The 23,485-nt window shown below is 35.8% G+C and overlaps 1 protein-coding gene and 1 non-coding gene across 2 annotated transcripts in view; both read right to left on the reverse strand.

Annotated features, from left to right (window-relative positions):
• Lrp1b (LDL receptor related protein 1B) overlaps positions 1–23,485 on the reverse strand; it is a 1,955,528-nt gene that overhangs the window by 1,572,215 nt on the left and 359,828 nt on the right. The gene's annotated exons all lie outside the window — the stretch shown is intronic.
• On the reverse strand, positions 21,145–21,250 carry LOC121829201 (U6 spliceosomal RNA). The gene has a single exon (XR_006071986.1). It is a non-coding gene; the product is annotated as a U6 spliceosomal RNA (small nuclear RNA).

A 23,485-nucleotide genomic window follows, 5' to 3' on the forward strand; every position in this document is an offset into this window, starting at 1 on the left:
GTTTTATTTGTCTTTTTCCCTGGACAGCTCTGACTGCCCTGGTACTTTCCCTGAAGTTCAGGCTAGACATAAATTCAGAGATTCTCATGCCTCTGCCTCCTGATCCTGGGAATAAAGTTGTGAGCCAGCACAAGCATTTCTTAAAGCTCCTCAGTTGACCAGGCTACTCACTCCTACTTGGGAACTATTTTACAGCTATGGATAAGCCATGTGTGAGGCATTGCTTTCAACCTTTAAATATAGTGAACATAAAAATAAGGGATGCAATAACAATATAAGGTTTGAGAATTATTGACCACCTCTCCCCACCTCAAAATCCAGTGTTTGGGATATATCTTCATGGTTGCACAACACAAGACATTCTGCACTTCAACAGTAAAATGTTAGAATAGTCGTTTGTTTCAAAAACTGGAGTGGGTATACCCCAAGGGACAAGGTTCCAATGAAAGTCCAGGCTCTAGATTCTCAGAACAGACTGGTAGGCTTCAGAGGCAACTGTGTAGGTGTTTTTTTTTTTTTGTTTGTTTGTTTGTTTTTTGTTTTTTCTCTCATTTATTTATTCTCGTTCACACACAGGATAGACCCAGCATCTCAGTCACTGTGTGCTAGATCTCTATCATTGAACAGCATGGCCAGGGCTCCCCCCACCCCCGCCCTTTTCCTTACTTTTAAGAAAGAAACTTGTTTTCTGCCCACTTTGGCCTTGATCTGGCTCTGTAGTCTAAATATGTCTTAAACTTGTGATCCTCCTGTCTCAGATTTCCAAGTAGCTGGGATTATAGGATTGTATGTCCAGGGTTAGTCATAAAGTTATTTTGCATAAAAAGCACTAAGAAGACTCCTCAGTTACTTCTACCTGATTGGTTTTGCTAACCTAATCTTAAAGAATCCACAGTTCATCTTTCCTGAGAGGAATATGTAAACCCAGAAAGAAGCAGGAAAGAATGAGATTTACCAAAACTAGTTCTTACAAAATACTGAAAAAAAAATAATTTTATTTATATTTGTGAGTTCAGATTATTCGGTCTTCTATTCATTTAATTGCCTCTCAGACTTTGGCACTCTAAGACTAGCACAATTTAGGCTTTAATTTTATTTTTATGTCTGATCCAATATGACATAGTTAAAAGTAGCTGATCCTCTATTTGTATGACATATTTTTCTAATCTTTTAATTTAACGTGTCTTTGAAATTCAAAATTCAGCAATCATATTACTAAATTCATCTTGGCTAAATTTGCGGAGTCTGTTTAGATGGAGCGTATTGCAAAGACAAAACTGCATAATAGAAACAGGCTCACACATGTTTTGCTAGAAAAAAAGGACATTTTGAAGGTTCAAGGAATCCCAAATGAGGATTTTTGTTCATCATTAAAGAGTAGAAAATGATGAAAAAAGAAGGTGAGTAGTCAAAGAGTCTTATAAAGTAAGAGACCACGATGTCAACTGCTAGAAACTTAAAAGTTAGGAACACCATTATGGTTCCTGGGATTGCACTCCAGCGTTGACCTCTGCACACACCCCAAAAATGAACCTGTTCAAGATATGGTGAGAGGGAATTTAATGGGAAGCCTTTTAAAGCTTTACATTGTGTTATCAAACACATGTAGAATCTAAAACGATGGTGTCATAGAAATTGAGAATAAAATGGTAGTTACCAGAGGCTATAGAGAAATCTCGGGATGGGAGAGAGGGGGGTGTTCTGTGGACAGAAGATTTCTTCAGCCCCACCAAGCCCCTGCAGTCCGGCAGCCCACTTATAAAATAATCACTCAGAAGCTTATATTAATTAAAACTGTTCGACCATCAGCTCAGGCTTATTACTCATTAGTTCTTACACTTAAATTAAGCCATAATTCTTATCTATATTTTACCATGTTGCTCGGTACCTTTTCTCAGTTCTGCCTTGTCATCTTGCCTTCTCTGTGTCTGGCTGGTGGCTCCTGACTCAACCCCTCCTCTTCCCAGAATACTCCTCATTTGCTTACCCTGCCTATACTTCCTGCTGGGCTACTAGCCAATCAGCATTTTATTTATCAACCAATCAGAGCAACACATATTCACAACATACAGAATGACATCCCACAGCAGTGTTCTAGCAATGATACTTAGTTTAGTGTGATAGATGTAGAAGTTCTAGTAGTCTATATATCCCAGTGCCATATGCATGCAGTGCCTATTGTGGCCAGGGGGAGAACATCAGCACCAACAGTTAGGGCATTGGAATCTATACTGGGTCCACTGGAAGAGCAGCAGGCCATGTCTCCAGCAAGAAATTATTCATGAGGAGTTAAACGTGTTTAACCTGATAGAAATATTATGCAATGTACATAAGAATAAAAATAATTACATGTACAAAATGAACTTAATATGGGGTTTCTACTATCATGTATAAAAATAACAATAAATGAAAAAAAATCAAAATTTCTTCTTTAGACTGAAATACTGAGGAACAGAAAACAAACTTAATGTATATCCATAGAAGAAAAAGGCTTTACCAGGACAGGACAAATGCAGTTGCAAAGGTAGTTAACGAGTGTGTAATCATGTAGAACAGAGAATACTGAAAAGCAAAACAAAGCAGCAGAGGAAGGAGGAGTTTTGCTAGCTTAGATCCAAACAGAAAAATGCAAACCCAACTATCAGACAGCAGTATAAACTAAAGAAACAACAACAACAAGGAAAACAAAATGATCATGAGTTTTGGTACATCAATTTTAATATGCCTCTTGCTTCAGAACTTCACAGCATTTTTCAGATATTAAAATTATGTTTGAGAAGTTGAATATGATTGTTTTTCCTTATGAGGACAAAAGATGGGCTCAAAAGAAAAGCTGAGACAGTAACTAAAAGGATTTTCACCAGGAAAATTATGATGTAAAATCTTTTTAGAAGGGAGTCTCTTGGGATCACTGTCCCTTTGAGTTACCCCTTCTTAAACCATACTCTACTACTTGCCACCTGAAGATCATCACATCTGCCTAGGAATGGTCAAAGATGACTAACCCTTACTGCTCTGCTAACTTGCCTTTCTCTGCTCCCACAAGAATTCACATGCATCCATGTCTTCCATTGCCTCAACAGAAAATGGCCTGTTACCCACAGATATGCCTCTTTCAATCAGATTTCAATCAGATTTGATTTTTCACCTCTTCCCATATTTTAGAAATGACCTGATATTTACAGATGAAAAGCTTCTTTAGTTTGGTTCATACTATTTTATAACATCTTAAAGTCACTTTCTTATTCATATTATGTCAAAAAAGCATTCAAAATATAGGAATCTTTTCTCGTTACTCCTGTAAGACACATGCCAGTTTCTTACAACAGGCCAACAGCTAGATTTCTGCCTGTTCCATCAGGGTTCTCTTAATTCTCCATTGTCTTTGAGATTTTTCATAACTTTATAAATTATGGAAAAATAATAAAAATAGTTCTTTATAGATAAGCAAGTTAGTTATATTCCATGTAATTGATAATTTCCCTGTTGACAGGCCTATTTTGCATATATTTGTAAATCCATTTTGCTATTGTATTTTTCCATAATAATATATGATTCTTCGGATTTTTTTAACCAGCTGACTCATCTCACTTGCTATTTCATTAACTAATGTCTACATTTAATCTGCAACATGTGTTAACCCTTCATTAGAACCAGAGGCACAGCTACATGTCCTAAAATGTTTTTAACACTATCTTTTCCAGATAATACAAAAGTCACTATTCTATAAAACCTATTCAAATAGATGAAACATAGAAAAAAGAAGTATTTATTCATCTGCTTGTCAAACTGTACACCTTTGTTTCGTTTGCAATCTAATCCCAAAATTCGTGGTTTTAAAGTTTAAAACTGTCAGTGTTTCTTTGATTTCTAAAGAATTGTTCATTGAAGGGACACTGGCAAGAAAAAGTATGGATAATCAAAGTTCATATAACTAAACCTGACATTAAAGCATTTTGACAAAAGCCGCTTCATGTCGACTAAGTGCAATAACAGTTAAGAATCCATACCTCTGAATGTTTTCTGTCATGTAGTGTTAATTTAATTAGATTTAATTAGTGTGTTACTTTAATTAGTTAAATTTAATTAGTATGCTAGTTTTCTGTATATGATTATCCCATGGTTTCAGTAAGTTTTATGGTGCTCAATAGGCAAGGAAGACCATCACTTTTATCACTTATACAACACAAAATATCACGGATCAAAGAAGAACCAGCACTTAGCAATGGCAGTTCAGAGTGAGTGAAGAACTCCTAAGGAAGCATTGCCTTCACTTTGAGAGTTAGGACAAACAGATTTTGAACAATGCCTGAGAATTGCCAGGACCCTCACTCAATGATCTCCTCTTTTCAACATTCTCTTTCAGCAGAGTGGCTGGAACATGAGATGAGAAACTACATGAGAGGCACCTGATCAAAGGAAATCCTGTGTGTGACATAAATGTTCAGATTATAGTAGGACCTGATCAGTGACAACAAATAAAAAAGCTCTCATTGAGTGGATGTTTAATATGTGCCAGAAACTACCTAATATTGCTGTTGGTTATAGGTATTCCATCATCATCATCATCATCATCATCATCATCATCACCATCATATTTATGGTTTACAGTATTGTACAGAATTTCATTATATTCTCTTCTCATGTTTTACTATCTATTTCTTTTTAAGAGATGAGTTCATTGTGTTCAGAAAGGTCTACCTAGAGTGAAAAATGGAGTTGACAAGGGCTAGGACTGCTATATGACCATGGACTAAAAGGACTGAAAACTGACAATGACAAAAATAGAGAAAGAAAAAAGTCTTTGCAGTGGCAGTCTGAAAAAAGACATGATTGACATCTATCTAACCACAATTGGACAGACTTAGTGAACATGGATTTGTTCATTAAATCCCCAAACACCAGGATGAGGGCACCTTCTGACATGTGGGGAAGGTAATTTAAACATGAATAAAGAAAATTCAACTTCACATAGTAGATAGAGAAGCTATTAAATATGTTATGGTGAGATAGGAAGCAAAGTGGAAATAGAACAAAATTAGTTTGTCCCAATTTTCAGTAGGAGAATCTACAAATGACTTTCAAAAGAAGGTGAGGATGAGTTTGAGCTCCCCCCACCGCTGTTGCCTCCATGAATTGCTGCAGCAAATGTGTGGCTACCTCTTTCTAGAATGTGCGATTTGTAGAATTGTATGACTAAATTTGTTCTTAAAATAAACACTCAAAATTATAGCTAAGAGAGTTTTTGTGTGTTCATAGCATATACATAAAAATAAATCCATATAAATTATATTTATTCTGTTTGTTTGATATAACATAACGTACTCATCTATGTAAGAACAATACAAAGTGGCTGGAATAAGTTAGAAAGAGAAAACCAAGCAATATTGAGAGAACTGACAATTATCAAGAAGTTTTTTTTTAAATAGCCATAACAGTAATGTATTCCAAAAGGAATCAAGCAAAAATTCCATTATCATAAAAGAGATTACATGGCTGGATTTTATGACTGGATTCATCTCAGTCCACTCTGTATTCATGTGATAAACATGATCTTTGAATTAGGAAGCATGAAACTTGGTGCAGACATTTTCACAAACCAACTCGGAGATCCTAGGATATTTGGAGGTTCCAAGGCACCAGGAGAGCAGTAGATACATTTATCAAGTCTTTGCCTATGTATCAGAGTCTTTCCTTCTTGCATACATTTTATCTGCTCATCTCCAATGCCTGCAGCTCAGAGATAGGGGGAGAGCTCTTGACCTGGGAGTGAGGTTTTACTCCCAGCTTGCATGTATTCAAAACACTGTTTAGTCACGGGCATTTCCTATCTTGTAACAACAAAGAGCTGATGCGTTTTCCACCATGGGGCATGTAATACATTTCCCAACAAATGTGTGCTGTTACCATGAACAGCAAAAAGTAATGGCACAGAAAGTGCAGACACACATTATTTTGCCTCCTACACATTTTGGAACATCTCCATTCAAACAGCCTTTCTGACTGGTGAAGATAGAAAGTCCTATTTTTATGTAGCACAGAAAACAATGCACACACAGAGAGATGGGAGCTATTTTTAAATCAAGAGCCACATTATTAAGTACAAGTTCCAGAAGGCATAGAATACCAAAATTACCTATGTATGGGAGACAGTTGTGTCAAGTGGTATATGCTCATTATCATACTGTGTCTCAGTGTTCCAGAGTCTCAGGTTACCACTTAACCATTTGTATTATGTCACTTAATCTGAGATGTAAGCCAGTACTGTGTCTATTACTTTCTTTTTACTGAACAGTAAAATGAATTCAAAATGATTTCTTTAAATAAATAAGCAAAGGCAACTCATTATAGCTTTCTGTAATTTATTATTGAAATCTCTCTGGAGTTCATTGTTGTTAGTCATTATACCTTTTCAGAGATTCTGTTTTCAAACATCCAAGTCATTTCAATAACACTAACAGGATATTAATTTAGGCTATGGGACCTGACAATTGAATTTCTTGCTAGGACTTAGAATCTGTAATTCAGAATCTGCAAGTCTCTGAGAACCTACAAGCAAGAATGAGGGCATGAGCAGTAGGGGTGAGGCAACCATAGGAGAACAGAGTCACAGGAGAGGAAGATGGTGGGATCAGAAAGCTGTAATACTAAAACCAATTTTGTCTGTTTCTTGTCTTTTCTTAGAATTCTGGCTAAGACTTCTCCAGAAACCATTGTTTCCTAAGCTCCGAACAAAGCTGACACCCACTTCAAGCTTCCTTTTTTCAAAGAAGCAGATGCAGAGTTTAACTGCTTTAGGGTTGATTAAGCATTAAGATATACAGACTCATGCGAAAGGTTTCAGTTTCTGTAGTAGTGAAGGCGTCAAGACATTAAAGTGTTTGCCTATTGTTCAGCTGCTCAACCAATGCTACTGTTTATTCAAGCAAAGGAACTTCCTCCTGCACAGTCTAGGAGCACTATTGTCTGTGGCCAAAACTCAATCCCACAGCAAGAATAAAGAAAGAACATTGCTGCTCTGAAATCTGGGTTTCTTTATTCTCCTCACAGGTTTGTAGACAAAGCTGGGTTAAAAGCTAGAAAACAAAACAGAAAGCAGCAGTTGTTGTTGTTTTTTTTTTTTGGGGGGGGGGCATTGGGGGTAGATGAAATGCAGAAGGAAGTTTGAATAAATTCTTTGATTTGAAATTCCCTTCTTGTGAGTTATAAATAGCACCAGATGGCTTTATTCAGAATTCATGAAGATTTTTTACAATACTGCAGACAGATAAAGGCTATCTATGCACACTCCAAAGTCTACATTCTCCAAATGAGCTAGGGAGCCCCCCCGCTTTTCTTCTATTAAACAATCAAGCTGCTGCTTTTGTAAAGGCCAATGCCAATAGTGCTGGCAACTATGATGGAACTTTTCTATACTTGGTATCTTAAAATAATCTTCTCCTATGTTGTAAAAAATATCCCTTTGCTTTGATTTTCTGTTTGAGCATCATTTCTCTTTCTCTCATATTTATAACCTGTTCTGGTGGAAGTTGGTCACTAAGTGAGATTTTATAGCACCTAAAGGGTGGCTACTATTAGTTAATTATCACCTCACTCAAGGTGGCTTGCAGAATTTTTTTGTTATGTTTTGTTTTATGACGTGTTAGATTAGAATCTTCAGCCATAAGATGCTGCAGTGACTTATATAATTAGTACCATACCCATTGGGTCACAATTATATAATCACAGGCTATGTGCATATAAGGCATCTTTAATGTCAAAGGCCAAGACCATCTTCAGAAGTATGTCTTTTAAAGTGTCTCGATGTTTCCCAGAAGACAGAACTTCAGCACAAGTGCCTTCTTGCTCCAAGAAGCAGTAAGAATTTCATTCCAGATATATTATCAGTTGATAGCAGTTTGCTACAATGTCAGATTAAGCTCATGACAAAGGGACATTATCCTTCTTAATTTTAGACTTTTTTGCCATCACAAACCCCCCATTTCCTTGTAAAATTCAGTTCCTTTGTTCTGCAACTGCACATGTATTTGCATGTCCAACCCTCCCCTGCCCTCTTTCAGTAACATAATGCCCTAAAAGATATTCATCTCTGTAACTGGGGCCATGATCACTGAAAGGCAGAATTACAGTGTTTCAGATGCCGATCATGTGGGTTCTGTGAAAATTTACCATTATGCAATAGTTAGGGAGCAACATTACGAAAACCAAACATAACATATGTTCATGAACACTGAGCATATGGCCAATGAGGAATACATGATTTAGATAAAGTAACTGCAATGTCAGCTTTTCATAAAAGTATTTCCCGTTTCAATTCCTGTCAACGTATTGTGTTGTACATTTGCTCTTGCTACAGTCAGTGTTACAGGAGCCTTTCTGAAGCAAAGTAGGAGGTACCCCCTCCATGACAGAGGATGCAAACAAGGAGAGGTAACCTAAGCAAGAGGACTGCTCATTTGCCAGAGCGCTTTCTCAGGCAACCATGGACCCAGAGAGTTAAACCTGTGTAGCAGAGTAGGCAGGACAAATTGCATGTCTTTATTCATTTCAATATTCAATAAATATTTATTATGGCTGTGATACCTCAGTAAAACCCCCCACTCTATCCCCTACAGACAAAGAGAAGCTTAAACCAGGATTCCTAAGTGTAGATAAGAACTTAGACCCCTTTTCCCCAGGTGGCTGTATCTGCTACAGGGACTTTGGAAAACAGTCAGGATATTCGACCAAAAGACTAAAAAGGGAGGCGGGTTAAAATAAATTATATGGTCTGTGTCTTTAAGAACTAGCCTCACAAAGAAAGGGGAGAGCTCCTTCCCACCTCCCTGCTGTGAGTGAGAGGTTTGGAAGAGCCTCCCTGGAGACTTGTAAACTTAGAAAACACCTTACTTTTGCATTCTGTACCTAAAGTCTTCAGTGGGGGCTTTGGGGACTGTGATTTAGGTCAGGCCAGTTTCAAGTCCCCAGAAATGATGGCGCCAGCCCCAGGAACAAAAGAGCAGAGTCAGGATGTCCGATGGTAACCAATTAACCACGAGATGCCCCTCTCCAGAGATAACAAGACCAGACCCCGGAGATGAGTTGTAAAACTCCTGACAGGGCAAACAGATAAGATAAAATAAGATCAAGTCCAGGCCCGGGAAAAACTTGACCAATCAAGGATGGACCCGTACTAACCCCCTCCCCTCTAAGAAATTTTATGGGTTTTGCCTATAAAAACTAACTTCCCCAAGAAAGAGGCACTCCTCCCTGCCTCACTGTATTGGGTGTAGGAATGAGTCCCTGTCTAGACTTGTATCTGCAGAATAAACCTTGCTGTTGCATTCTGGACACCCAAGATCCCTGGTGGTCTCTTTGGGGGGTCACAATCTGGGCATAACAGTGGCCTCTTTATGTGACAGGTTTTGTGTAAGATGAAGGGTAGAGCAGTAAATGGAGAGATGGGAGATATCACTTGACCTGCAGCCATATTGAGGAAGGAGCTTCTTCCCAGCAATACAGTAGAACTATAATATTTTAAGGTTAAAAAAAAATGGAAGGCATTTTCTTGTAAGAAGGCAGTTGTACAGTTTGAGATATTACTAGAATAAATGGTCAGAGAGAGGAAAGTTCACTTCAGGGCTTGCTGGGTAGAATTCACACAAACAGATGAATGAATTCTATAATTGTATAACTCTACAATACCCAAGGATCTTTGTGCCAAAGCATATGAATTAAAGCTTGCTGTTCACCGCATATGTTTTGGACTGCCTAGGTTGATCCACAGCTCATATGCTGAATGGCACTAACAGAACCGCCTCTAATAATGCCTGTGGTTCTTCTCATCTCGGAGCTTCTGATCATTGCTATTTTATGATTTTGCCTACTTGTCAAATCCCATGTTACTCAAAACTTATAGCAGTTTGGAGGAAATATAAACCATGTACGTACTGAGAAAACGTGCTAATTGGATTAAATATGAGAGTATGTATTGTACATACCATTATAATTATTACCTTGGGAACTAAATGGGTAAAGAACTATTTAATTACTGAAGCATATCAGTTACCAATACAATACTAATTACCAGTAAGTAGATTAAGTTGTAGATTTTCTCTAATATTATTTTCCTAGTGATGTATTGGATGCATTCTTAAATGTCAATCTTTTAAAAATTAAATGTCAGGACTCTCTGATACAGTGGTTCTTAACCTTTCTAATGTTGCAACTCTTTTAATACAGTTCTTCATGTTGTGAATACCCCAATCATGAAATTATTTTTATTTCTATCTCATAACTGTAATTTTGCTACTGTTATAAATTGTGATCCAGTAATTTTGGAAATTGCAGCTTGCCAAAGGTTTCATGACCTGTAAGTTGAGAACTTCTGCTCTAAGAGATGCTCAGCACAGATGTAAGGATAATAATGAGTTCATTTAGTTAACTTTTTAATAACTAGTCATATTTCGTGGTAGTGTAAAAATGATGCTCATAGTTTTGCTTTAAAAACTACACAAATTATTTTTCATAAAAATAAAAACAAGTAAATAACATCATGACTAATTTTAATTGCTTTGTTTGTCTTCTACGAAAGCTATTGGTGGAGAGAGGACTAAAGCTGAATATGTGAATTTAATATTTGCATAATTATTAGAATGAAGTCACAAATAGTACACATGCAAAACGATAAATGTTGAACAAGACAGGTAATAAAACTCACATTTTCATACTATAGATCAATATTTTGTTGAAAACTTGAGTGAACTTAACTGGTTCTATTTCCAAACAGAAACAATATTTATTTGATTTTTAAGGACATTAAATAACCTAGTCTTTCCATGAATACTAAAATAAATTAAAAATAAGAAACATATACATATATATGGGTTTAAAAAACCATATTTGTTGTTCATAGGAGTGCAAACTGGTGTAGCCATTGTGGAAATTAATGTGCTAGTTCCAAAAAAAGAAAAAAAACTAGAAATAGACTATCATTTGCCCCAGGTATTACTCCCAGGCTTATACCCCAACAATTTCAAATTCTACTCTAGAGATACATACTCATCCATGATCATAGCTACTCTATTCGCAATTGCTAGGATATCAGATCATCTTTAATGTCTATCAACTTATCAATGCATAATGGAAATGTGCTACAGGTGCACAATAGAATTATTTTCAGCTGTAAAGTGAAATTATAAATTTGTCAAAGTGGAGCTTGAAAACAGTGAGTATCCCAGGCCCAGGCCCAGACCCAGACCCAGACCCTTTGACAAATCTCTAAATTTGTTACTTTGGAGAACCAGTAGAAACAAGAAACTAGAAAAAATTTATTGGATGGGAGAATAAAGAAAGATTTAGGGAATGGCAGAACACAGGTGATACGAAGGGGGAAAAATTAATGAGAGAGGAGGTTAAAGCATGGAGAGTGTGGGAGGTTTGCATACAGGAGAAGGTGAGAGAAGGAGTAAATAATGCTAAGGATGCTTGAAAACACAACATGAGAAGCTCTTTTATACACTTCTCATATAAATCTATAGCAAACCAACAGATGAACTGAACTTACCCTATTCTTGAGACCATGCTCCTTCTAGCAGCCATTAGTTGTCAAATAAAAGAGCCCAGTTTCACATTTGGAACACTTTCCCTCATGTTGATCAGGGATGTCCTGGAGATTCCTCCCAAACAATAGAAGCTATTGCTAATATTCTTTATTGTTCATCCGAGCTTAATGCTAAGACATCATATGTATTGTTTATTTTGACATATATTTGACAAAATATTGCATGTTTTGACATACATCATAATATATTTCTGAAGACAGCACACATCTTGGTCACAGGACATGGAGAAACCAAACCGTTATTGACTAGAAAGTGTTATGCAGGCTGTTGAGGGTTAGAACTAGCATGTGAACCCCAGGCTATAATAATGACTGGGCCAGCAAAATATGTCCATAAGAACAATAATGTCATAAATGTTATGAGGTAACAAGCCACTTTCTGGTTGAATTTAATGATCTTTCCACAGGATAAAACATATGCTTTGTACTGTAAATCTACCCAAGAATCCATAACTAGGGATCTCATAGGTCTAGAGATGAACCATCTACATTTATTTTGCTAAATGGACAAAGAATAAAACTGCCTTCTAATTTTTTTCTCTATACTCATACAATATTGCAGGTTTCAAATATCATCAGATAGATTTTATAGTACAGTAGATAGTGGTTAATGCAGAAACTCACAACCTGTAAAACTGCAGGCTAAGTATCCATGGAGAACTCCAACTCCATCATAAATGTGACATCTCTATGACATTCCTGAATTAAAGGTTTAAGGACCATCATAGAAGAGACAAGATGAATGTAAGAACCACCTATTAGGGACAACATGTCTGAAACAGTTCCGAGGAGATTCAATGGGTAATGTGTTGAAGAAGAAGACAAAGAGAAGGAGGAGAAAGAAGAAGTGTAAGGAGAAAATTATAAAGAGGAAGAAGGGAAGAGGAGGAGGAAGACACGAAGTTGGTAGGAGGGTATCTAGAGAGATGGATGGAAGGATCTGGGAGGAGTTAGAAGGAATGCAGTACCTATGATTATAATAAATTGAATACACCTATAAAGTTTTCAGAGGATTAAGAAAATATTATGTATCAAAATATGGTTAGTCCAATTACCTTGCCAGATACATAAGGAATTAGACAAACTACTGAGATGGAGAACAAGTTAACCAGAGTAACTACAAAAATATGGAGAGGATGTTAAAACCAGAACATTATTTCCTTAAACAACCAGTGTCCTTTGTTGTTTTGAGATAGAGCCCAAATTAACCTGGATTTCATGGCTCATTTTCGTCCTAGTCTTCAAACTGGCAGGGCTCATGTCCGTATACCATATTCACCATGCTTGTCTTTGGAAATGGGGTAAATACAAATTTCATACGTATAGAAGGGCTATCTCTTCCATTTTCCACTTTGTTGTATAAAACAGTGTTTTGCAATTAAGATCTGCAGTATGGATAAGGACATACTGATGTGGATTTAATGGTGTAACAGTTGAAAATTAAGACATACATTAATAACTTGGAAACAATCAGAACAGATGTTTCTAGAAAGTTAGCTGGGTTTGCCTTCTTTCTGGTGATTAAAAAATGCATAAAATGTATGCTGGTAGTTCTTCAGTATATAATCACCAAATAATACTTGCACAGAAGCATAAAATAAAGTAATTTAAATAAGTAATACTTTGTGGTGATATTATGTTCCCCAAAATATTGCGTATTCTAATAAATTTATCTGGGGTCAGAGAATAGACAGCCACTAGATACAAAGGCTAGAAAATGGTGGCACTCACACCTTTAATCCTAGCATTCCAGAGATAGAAATCCCTCTGGATCTCTGTGAGTTCAAGGCCACATTGGAAATAGCCAAACATGGTGACACAGGCCTTTAATCCCAGAAAGCCAGCCTTTAATCCCAGGGAGTGGTGGTAGAAAGCAAAAAGATATATAAGGCGTGAGGACCAGAAACTAGAAGATTTTGGCTGGTTAAGCATTCAAGCTTTGAAGCAGCAGTTCAGCTGAGAGCCATTGGGATGAGGACACAAAAGTTTCCAGTCTGAGGAAACAGGACCAGCTGAGGAATTGGCAAGGTGAGATAGCTATGGCTTGTTCTGTCTCTCTGATCTACCAACATTGACCCCAATAACTGGCCTCAGGTTTGATTTTATTAATAAGAACTTTTAAGAATCCTTTAACAATACTTAAATCGTAAACTAAATTTTTGTCTTAATTTTAACTTTTCCTTAAATTTGAACAAAATTTGTAATGATTTTGTTTAAATTTCATTTCTTCTACAAGATAGGCTAGAGGTAAAATGTATTAGTGAAGTGAATACCATGCAGGTGCGACTTATCCTGGGGTCCACATTGATAAGGAAAGAAAAGAAAACCAAAGACAAAGCCCTTATAGATCTACTGACCCACTGGATTCTAAATGAGTTTTCTCATGTTCTAAACTATTTGCCTATGTAGCTTCTGCTTCAGTTGTTCTCAGGCAGGGAAATGCAACAGCAATAATGAAGCCTACTGGGATTTTGCTCTTTGAAAGGTTCTCATAATTTCTCTGGTGATTTTCAGTGTAGAACGTGATATTTTCTTAAAATATAGAAAATGTTGTTTCTTTCTTCCAAACCTATCTACCTTTTCTAACTTTTTTTTTGTATGATTGCTGTGGCTGGGAACATCAATTTGGTGGGGATGGGATGAGAACAGACATTTTTCTCTTCTTTTTCAGTAAAACATCGAATTTTTCACACCAAAGTGTCATGATCTATGTAATCTTTTAAAAATATATCTTTCATGTCTAGATTAAGTGTGGTTCTTAGCTTCTTTTGTGATGTTCATTTGAGGGATAAAGAAAATATTTCAAACTCAGGCTTAAGGGTAAGGATGAAGAGAAAAAGAAGTGCTCGGAAATAAAGATAAGACACACCCAAAATCATGAATGGTGGTCTTTCAAGGATGGGATTCAGAAGTAATCAATGTGGGAACAGAGCTCTTAGAGACTTGCCTAGATCCCAGCTTTCTGAGTTGTCACTGATGATTTGTTAAGTGCCTTTGCTTTGCTGAATCTGTTCAATCACCACATTGATTTTCAGCTTCTGTCTTTTATACAGCAAATTATCCCATCCAGAACATTAAAATGACCCAGTACTTCCTACAGCAAGATCACTTGATCATGCTTTACATTTCTATTGTGGGATTCAGTTGGCTAAGGTATTGCTGGTGATTCAGGTATTTATGTTCACAGAGGAGATTGTCAACTGTTTGGATAATGCAAAACAGAATAAAAGGTTGGAGAATGACTCATTGTAGCCTTAGGGGCACTGGTTGGTCTTGCAGAGGACCTGAGTTTGATTACCAGTACCCATATGTCAACATACAACATTCTGTTACTTCAGTTCCTGATGACTCAACATCCTCTCCTGGGGTGGAGCATCAGGCAACCACACACACAAATAAAATAAAAATAAATAAGTCTCTTTAAAATTCAGGAACTCTTACAAAGTAGTTGTGGGGATGGAAAATATTACAGCACAATCGGAAAAATATTTTTGCAATTTATCAATTATTTATATATTTGCTTATATGACTCTAAAATACCAGTCTTTAAAATATGTCTGGCCATTTTCAGGAATCAAAGAAGGAAAGAGATTAACTAGAATAAAAAAACATGGGGAATAATTAAAGTATTCTAAATTTTGATTGACAAAGCTACACAATGTAAAATATCTGTTAAATTTAACTGCATACTGTACAACAATAATAATGAAAAAAACAAACAACCAGAGCAAAACCAACAAACTTGTCTTATTGGACACAAGTTATGCCTCATTGAACTTGAGTCCAAACAGTTACCACTACTCTTTTAAATGATGTGCTTTCTGCAACTCTTCATTTTCCAACGCTGCTCACAATTAAGCTACTGATTTCCAAAAACAGTACAGTGTCCTTTCTTCTCTCTGCACATCTAGTCTTACTCTGTGGTAAGTTTATTTACAGCTATCATTTGAGCCAATTGCTTAATAAAATTTTCATAAAATGCTCTTAAATACCTTTGAAGACACAGAATTATCTTATAATCTCACTCTAAAAGACGTGCTATGCTATATGGTTAGTTCTTCTTACCTGCTCAGAAAAACCTGACATCAGTGATAGAAATAAACTTGCATTTGACAAATACTCTACAATATAATACATCTGACTCTGATATTTACATGATGCATCCCATTATTTAACTACAATGATGCTAAAACTAGGACCCCTTTGTGTTCATAATCAGTTAGGATTTGCACTAGACACCCAAAGACAGATTTTTTTTTTCATGGGAACCTTAGAAGTGCTAAGCTTCTGAACATCAGGTTGTGGGGTAACCTGAGAGGTTTTTTATATATGATCTTATTACTTGTTTCTGTTAATATCATACGCAGAACTTTCTCACATCAGGAATTACAGCAATATACATGATGCATTATGTCACTATATATTATCAGTTAAGTGACAATTTTAGGCCTCTTTAATAATGACTGCTAATTGTACTTTTATTCTTCAAAACCAGTTAATATTCAACTCTGGTGAAGAGATAATAAAGGCAGTTATTCGTTTCCTAGGACAATATGTTCAATACTCCAATAGGGACTCTCTAATCTCTTTTTATCCCATTGTTTCAAAAAAAAAAAAATTCAGAACTTTCTTACTGTAGTGGGGCATTTAGTTACAGTTCAATATATCTTAAGTAATAGTAATGACCTCAACCAGAACAGGAAGAATGCCACTACTCATCAAGAAAGAGAAGTACATAAGTAAGGTTGTCTCGCAGCTACATCAACAAGATCCAGGCCTGTTTGAAAATGCAAATATTAGCCTGAAAAAACACCAGAATGACCTGATAAAAGCCAGCCCTGGCTACAGCAGAAACAAACCCATTTTCCTCACGATTGATGTCAGATGGAAACTGCTTTTCTATGAATGGCTGTGTGCTGTTGCTGTAGAAAGGTATGTGTACATTTGATTATTAAATGACAAGAGTAGAATGAAGGGGAGAAGAGCTCGTGATGTGGGATTGATAAGGTGATCAAGGTCAAGGAAACTTGGGCTGATTTTGCAATTAAATGGCCTAATAATTTTTGAATTTTCAAAGATTTGCAGTCTCCCTCTGATCTACCTCAACAAGGTGCATTCTATTTGGAGGAAATGAAAAGGGCTGCAAGTGTCCTTCATTTTCCATTTTATTAATGACTTAACTGGCATTGATATGCTACATTATAGCTCTGAGCACTCCATACTCCTTGAAGTTGAAATGGCTAAAATTCATTAAAGCATTCAAGTTAGAAATAAAGAAATAGTTGAAGTCTAGTAGATTTCCACATTAGCAATATTCCCCTCCTGCTCTTTCAGATTTATTTCCCAAGTATAAATAGCTTAGTCACACAGAAGCATTGCTGCACTGTTATTGATGTGTAGTCCATTTCAGGAGATAAACCTAGCATTTATTTTCATATGTGTTTTAATTTGAAGAATTACTAAGAAAAAATTCCAGTAGAGGCTCAGTTATTTAATTAAAGTAAATGTATTCTGTTAATAAATAGAATTAAACCGACAACACGCATTCCCAGATTTTATTTGTATTTAAGTTTTTTTTGTAAGTTTCCCCAAAGAATTAATTATCATGTATATAATTTGTCTAATCTCAGTTACACTTCAGAGCTGTAAATTCAAGCTGTGTTCTAATGCAGGCTGGGAATTCTAGAGTGTCTCCCTAGGGACTGTTGCAGGCTAAAGCCTGCCTAGGGAGGTGGTAAGCAAGAGAAGCGATTTTCACTCAGCTTGAAAACAATAGTCAGGAGCCTATGAGATTTACATAATGGCATCACTACTCCAAAGCAAGAAAATGTTTCTTGACTATAAGCATTTTAGACATCGATAGTCCAGGAGAAACATCTTACATTCTTCCTTTGTGACTGCCTTTCACACTATTGGGAAAGAATATTTTACCAACTGAGTTCCAGGAAAAGGATAATGATGTTTTATTCATTATGATGGACTTTAATGATAAGAAGAGTAGATATATTGATAAAACTTGAAATATAGTATTAAAACCTAGTAATTTATATAAAATTATTTATAAACTAACTCATTAATGTTTTAAAGTAACCTCTTAATTGCTATGAAACTTTGATTTCTTTCAACTATATTGTTTATACAAAATTAAATCTGAAATATTTTAGTTTAAAAAAATTTCCCAATATCAGAAGACACAATGTGCCTTTAAAAAAACACAAAAATATAAAACCTTCAAAGGAAGCCAAGCAAATAAGAAAATTATATCACCAAAGGCACTACTAAATTGTGAAGGAGTAAATAATGTGAATATGTATCAGAAGACAGTATTGTTTAGTTACTTGAAGGCAGACAACTCAAAAAAATTATAGTTGCAACAATATTGAAAGTCATTTTCCATCTCTGTTTATATTCTTAATACTCTAGTATTTATTTCATATACAATCTGGATACATATATAAAAGTACCTGATGCATTCTAAAATGTTATACTCTCATCATGTTGAATCGTGTCAGTAAAGCAAATTACAAGCAAAACGTTTTTCTTTCTTGGCAGGAATATTTTGAAACAAATAAACATAAACAAAAGCTTAGCTCTTCCCAGGGCATGAAGTCATTTTTGTATCTTCACTTTAATTTTGTGTGTTATCAGAAAATAAAAATTCCCAACTGGCATCGAGGTGGAAGTTCTCTTCTGCACTGCATGAGTGATTTCAGAGTGATGAACAGACTGTGTCATGGGAACCAGTGAGAAAAGACACACAGAGCAGATGCAGCTTGCATCCAAAGTGCATAGCCAGAAAGCAGCCTTTTCTCTCTTCAGTTGAGCTGCAGGAATCAATTATATTATGCTCAGAGATGGTTACATCCACTTAACGAAAGGTCATCTAGCTAGCTAATGATCAATATTCATGCTTTCTGATCTTTTCCTACAAAGTACACAGATTTTTGTAAATAGAAAGCAAATCTTAATCCAGTCATTTGATGTGTTTGGCTGTTGCCTTCTGATGAAGTTCTCCACACTAACTACTTTCGTGTCCCATTCATTTTGATATCTTCCCAGGTATCAGTGCCAAATGCCAAATTTTAAAACATTCCAGCACCACAAAGCTTCCGTTTTTGTTATTTGTACTCACCACGTTTGGACTTAAAAAAATGTCTGGAAATCATAAACAAAATGTAAGCCATGCTCTGTTATTCATTAACCTAGCCAGCCAGGAAATAGCATAGACTAAGAAGGAAGCAAGAACAAAAATATGACCCTAAATATTGAGACAGACATTTGATTTCAGTTCCACACCATTGATATTGAGAGGTCACACTGTCTATAGTTATTAGTCCTTATTTCCATTTTTCACATGATGTGGTCACTACTACAGGGGAGAAATCTGTGTACTCTGCATTTATTTTCTTATCAGGAACAATTACCTATGATTAGCTCTAGTGGGGAGCTTGGCTTTTAATTAAAAGAGTTTCTTGTTGTGGAATATAATAGGGCCTGTGGCAAAATCACTGGCTAATATCAGCAGACTTACTTAGCTCCCTTCCTAATTGCTAACAAGCTTCCTGATATGTAGAGACTATGCTTTACAGTAGAAATAACAATTTTATTACACAGATATGGTAAAATTGGGCATGTTACCTCTACTTCTAGGTGACCGACTGTATGGGACACAGAAAGGATGATATTGATCTAGGCTCACAGAAATAAAATAATAAAGTAGCATTGTAATGGACAAAATATATGTCTGGTTATGTCGCTGTGTAAAAGGAAAGGAGAAAGAAGTCGTTTATGAGAAGTATATCATTTGCTCTAAAGATTAAGCAAAGGCATTCTCAAAAAGAAAAGTATGTGTTTATGATTCTATTCTATAATATAAATCCCTTAACAAGTATATTTTTTTCAGGTTTTGAAAGACGAATTACTTGCCTTTCATTTTTAGATATTTATTAGCTGCCTTGTTAAAGAAGACTAGCTTATGATTAGATTGACTCCAGAGCTGGCTATTAAAGATGTGCTTTTGCTTCATGTCTATATGTTTAGAATCTGGGTAATGTATGTTTTCCCCCTTTGTTCATAGTCTTTTTGGTGATTAAAATAGCTTCGTCCTGCTCTTTTATAAGAATCTCTAAACACTTGCTTTGACTCACAACTTGGTTTCTTTTAAAAAAGAACGATACTCTCTTCTTTCAAAAATATCATCTCTTCTCAAGCAGCGGTACACTCATGAATCACTGTATAGACAACCACAGTTACACTTTAACACATTTTGTGCTGGGAAAAAAGTTCCTCCCCACTTCAAAACTACTACCTAAACACCCTGTGTAGGTTTTATGTCATCCTCAGGGCCAAACCTGTTACACTCGAAGCGTTTCTATGAGGTTTTCTGCCGATGCAAGATAAAGGCAGCATTGCAATTCTTCCAGAAATAAATATCAGGCAGAAGTTTATAATTCAAAATCATTCGATTATCAGAATTATTTTCACATAAAAGTTAATCCTGCCAAACATTCAACATTATCTACTTTTTAATTAGGTAGAATAAATCAAACTCTTTACAATATATAATTAGTTTTGTTAACAGAATATGAATAATTTGCTAAAAATCTGTTCCTCAATATTATAGATTTTAAAGTCACTTATTTTAAGAAACATTGTATTATTTGTATTTGAATTATTATTACATGTTGTAATTAAATTATAATTTAGTATAGCTCTTTAGCAATTAGAGCATTTTTATCTTTTTCTCTATGCATAAATTGAGTTGTTTTGTCAAGTTGTTCTAATTACAATTAACTTAGACTATCATTAAACCTGAAGCAATTGTTGATTTAGTAGCTTTATTTTATGTGTTACACAATGAGTCTATCTGAGGGAAGCAAAAGCTGAGAGAAAAGAACAAATAAAATATTAATAAAGTAAAATGAGCTGAAAGTTAGCATGTGATTAGCAGGTGCCAAAAGTAAAGAAACAAGGGCCAGAAAGATGGTTCCATGTGTAAAAGCATTTTGGACAAGCTTGCCTACCTGTGTTTGATCCCTATATGCCATGTAAAAGAGGTAGCTATAGCAGCAGATAGCTGTAAGCCCAGCACTCCTAAAAGAAGTAGGAAGGTGAGACAGGAAATCACTCAGAAGATATCTGTATAGCTAGCTTGATGCATAGAATGGGAAAACAAATAGAAGCCACCAGGAAGAGAAACTCTGCCTCTAAAACAATATAGAAAGGCCAAGACCCACTTTTTAAGATGTTCTCTGGCCTCCACAGATGTGTCATTCTTAGCACCAGGCCCACTGGAAGAGTGAACCACAGGCAGATGAGAAAGGGAAGTGATGCATGTAATCCCAAAGCAAAAACAGGAGTCAGAAAGGACATGTCAGATTAGAACAAGGTATGGATAATGCAGAGATTACACAACAAAAATACTTCAAAATATACATTTTAAGTATTCTACTGAATCTAATTTAAGACCATCTGTTTGCTAGCCTTCTTTGTTCCCTTCTTCTGGATGAGAACTGTAATCGGTATTTTAAGAAGGCTTTCCCCTAATCTACTTACACCTTGGCATTGTCCTGGCATCCTTTTACAGAAGCCATGCTGATCTTCTCCATATTGTTCCAATTTTAGTCTATGTGCTGCCTAAGTGAACACTTGTCCTGGTATCCTAAATGAAATTTAACCTTTATAAGCAGAATCCTCCATGAAAGTCCAGGGCTGAGCCACAAGTGTTACTCATGAAAAGCCTTTGCCTTTGCCTCATTGCATCTGCGCAGAAACAATCAGGAGAGAGCACTGACTCCAGTGGGGCCTGAGAGGCCTTATTATTACATCAGTGTAGGTAAAACTCCTCTGATAGATCATCCATCAAAGATAAAATTAAATAAAACATCATGTGATGGTCTTCTGCTATCAGACCCGACTGAAACATATTCAGATCAAAAAGCTTTCATCTTTGCCAAGTACTATCTAAACTCCCACTTGAGTGTGAATTTCACCAGACATATGGATTCCCTAAATTTCAATACATTTCTTACTTATTGAAGATTAATTGGCTTATTAACCACTGAAGACTTTCACTGGGAGTTTGGAGGTGGTGATTTGAAGCCATACTGACTATTAATAAATAGGGAAGAAATTCCTAAATATCTTTTCTACAAATTCAATTACATTTTAAAATGTATATGATGTGTTTCCATGATTGCATACCAATATCAAAATGAAGTCTTTTTGATCAAAATTAAATAGTACATAAAGTAGACCTCAGGAAGTAATATTTAAAAATGTAGTCATCCTGTTTCTAGCAAGTAAGGAACATTCCCTGTGAGGAGCTGTGCTATTCCAGCAGAGTCTGGAAACTTTCTTTATAAGACTGGGACATTTTTGTCACAGACTTTTCCAGTGAATGGAGTGGCCTTGTATAGTTATGGGCCACAAACTGACAAGAGCACCTTTGGTTAAATGTAAATTAATAGTTATAGATCTTTCGGGAGATAAGCCAGTTACTTTTTATGTTACCAATAAAGGTAAAGAACAAATAATTGATACTCAGGCTTTATGGAGACTGCTTCTGAGTTTAAATAGCCTGAAAGTATTGGAGAACATTGTTTTCTAGCCATTTTTGTACAGATACGGATTGCTTGTATTAGGATATCTTCCTGGACACTAAGTGAGACAACAGTTGTTTATACTCATATTGTGTTTTCCTGTTGTCATAATCTTTCATACAATTGCAGAAAAAACTACACACCTAGTAAACAGATTATTATTTAAACAAAAATTTATTTTGTAATGTGTATACACATTGGTCCTTAATGGAAGCTAGATGTGCATGCCAACTGATTCAGTGCTGTTGGATTCGTTGTGGTTGCTCTTATTAATTTTAAATTTAGCAATTAGTTAAGAATTGTTATTTTAGTGATGTTATGGTGGCTTTTGTGACAAATTGTGCAAGACAAACAGTACAGAGGGGTTAGAATGAAAGATAAATAAAAAGGACAAAAGGAGAACACAGGTCAAAAAGCCTAAGTCCAGGAAAAGGGTAGTATTTGTCCAATATGTATGTGGAGGGCAATCACTTTACAGATGTGTTCTGACTTATCCACAAATGGTAATTTCTGGAGGTTGATCTGCCTTCAGCTCAGAGTATCTGTAAGTGTGGAGTCAATCAAGAGTAGAAAGTAGAAGCAATACAGAGTCTGTGGAAGAAAAACAAGAAACTGGCAAGTTAGTCTTCAGCACAGTATGTGTGATCATGGAGTACCCAAGACCAACTTAATTGTAGGTTGATTTTTAAGCAGAAGTCACTCTTGACCATTTGAGATTGTATCCTGTGGCCTATCCAGCTGCTTGATTCCTTGAGCTTAGCACTAATCTGTTTCATTTCTTAATCCATTTCGTTTGACTTATCAAAATTTCTTCAACTGTATAAATTTCTTAAACTAAAAATATGTTAATGCAAATAAAAAAACACTTTAAAATTATCAAAACATAGTTGAGGGATAACCAGTGCTGTGTTTCTAGTCAAACTGAATCTTTTCAACACCCCTTGCCCCACATTCAAAACAAACCACTTACACCAACGCATTACTAAGGAAACCAGGCCAGTAGTACCTTGTTAAGTTTATAAAATAACTGAGCCTTATGGGACTCTGTCTAGCTCACTAGGCTTCCATTATAAGCAGATTCAAATAATTACTCTCATTCTCTAAGAAGAGTGATGCCTTAAATAATGACCAGCCTTGGTATTTTGTGTGTTTTAAATGTTCAGATATCCTTCAGGCCTACTTCTGCCTTTGAAATAATATATTCAATAGTTCCAGTGGTGAACCAATAAAATAAATAAATGAATATATATCAATCTTTCAACAGTAGTAAAAAGACTAATCT

The sequence above is a fragment of the Peromyscus maniculatus genome, chromosome 4 (assembly GCF_049852395.1).
Source record: "Peromyscus maniculatus bairdii isolate BWxNUB_F1_BW_parent chromosome 4, HU_Pman_BW_mat_3.1, whole genome shotgun sequence".
NCBI lineage: Eukaryota > Metazoa > Chordata > Mammalia > Rodentia > Cricetidae > Peromyscus > Peromyscus maniculatus.